Raw genomic sequence first — 1782 nt, 5'->3', positions numbered from 1 at the left:
CCCCCCCCTTTTTAAATTTATTTTAATGCACACTGCATTTATTTTGATGCTAGACGGCTAGATAAATGGAATGCAATGATTCTGGTCAGGTGGTCTTTCTTTTTTTCTTCCCTCTTTCCCTTCTTATCTCCTTTCCTCCCTCCCTCCTGTCCATCCTTCCCCAGATCACTGCTTCTTGAAGGAGTTAATGTCATTCACCATTCCAAAGGAAAGCTCCCAAATATAGTGGCACAGTTAAGTTCTTTTCTAGACTAGCTTGAGTTTAGTACAGTAAATCAATTACAAAAAGGACTTTATTGGTTTTAAAGACACAAATGTCTAGATTTAGGTGGAAAACCAGTATCCATATAGCCTACATCAATACAGCATGTGCAGCCCATAGGCACTGATCCTAGACATCTCAAATAGGCTGATATGCAAAGGATTCTTTTTCTTTTTCTTTTTTTAAATAATTTATTTATTTGTCAGAGAGAGAGAGAGTAAGTGAATACAAGCCGGGGGAGTGGCAGGCAGAGGCAGAGGGAGAATCAGGCTCCCTGCTGAGCAAGGAGCCCAATGCAGGACTCGATTCCAGGACCCTGGGACCATGACCCGAGCTGAAGGCAGACACTTAACCAACTGAGTTACCCAGGTGTCCCTGCAAAGGATTCTTTAATACTGTCTTCTTTACCATATAAAGGAAATACCTAGACAGTGCAGTTGAGCCCAAGGAATTAATAACCAGCTGAATGTAGAGCCAGGGTTTAGAGACAGTTTGTTCAGATTGTGAGTCTATTCTCTTAGTCACAAAATTACATTGGAGAAAAGTAGAAGACAAGTACTTAACAAGTAGAAGAATGTAACATGATAAAAGAGCATTTTCAGGAGGCCATTTCCAATAGTTCCAATTCCAAGAGAACATTTTTGCTTTTGCAAGTAAGAGGCAGGGAATCTACTCTTGGGTTACTATTTGTGAAGTGAGACTTCAGGAGTTGAAAGAAATGCATAAGCCCATTTTTTTGCTTATCACCATTAAAGAAAGAAGAGTAGAGCCATTCTAGACTAGTACTACTTTCTAATCACATGCCCCTCTGGGTTGGGGGCTTAGGAAACTTCAAAAGTATATTCTTCTCTAACCTAGATTTATATTTGATTGGGCTCCAGTAGTAATCACTGGTCTTTCTGCCTGTATACCTAGACAGCTGGGGACAGGCACTGGGTTCCAGCTGACCTTCCACACTCTAAGATATACCCTGGTGATGGGCTGACCATTGGTAAGGTACTGTTTTGGCATGCTCAGGGTCACTGACCCTTGAGGGCTACAGATATCTCTCTCTCTGTTTCTTTGTCTCTTTCTGGTTGTAATTGTTGATGGACTTCATGAAAGACTTCAAAGAAGCGTAGTTGAAACTAGCTTCTGTGCTCAAGATATTTGCATGCTGTTATTTAAAGTGGAGCAATTTACATTTAAAAATGTATTTACATTTTAAACAGTGTCCTAGAATGATGATAAATATTCAACTTAATTTAAAATGCACATCAAACTGAGCTCCATGTTGAAAGGACATTTTTGATCCACCAATTATCAGGACGCATATAGTGATGGGGGGCCTGTGCCTTTTCTCAGATGCACTGCTTTTTCTAACTTAAGGTTCAGTAAAAAGAAACAAACAAAAACTGTCAATACATGACCATGTAAAATAACCATGTTGTTTTTCTTAATCATCATATTATTACTGACCATGTGAAACCTAAGTTTTTCATCATCCCAGAATATATCATAAACTTGCTACCTAACAGCCA

This window comes from Callorhinus ursinus, unplaced genomic scaffold (assembly GCF_003265705.2).
Source record: "Callorhinus ursinus isolate GAN/ISIS: 27379988/994484 unplaced genomic scaffold, GSC_fseal_2.0 scaffold17, whole genome shotgun sequence".
Taxonomy (NCBI): Eukaryota; Metazoa; Chordata; class Mammalia; order Carnivora; family Otariidae; genus Callorhinus; species Callorhinus ursinus.
The sequence above is the reverse complement of the archived record's forward strand: the minus strand, read 5'-3'. Positions refer to the sequence as shown.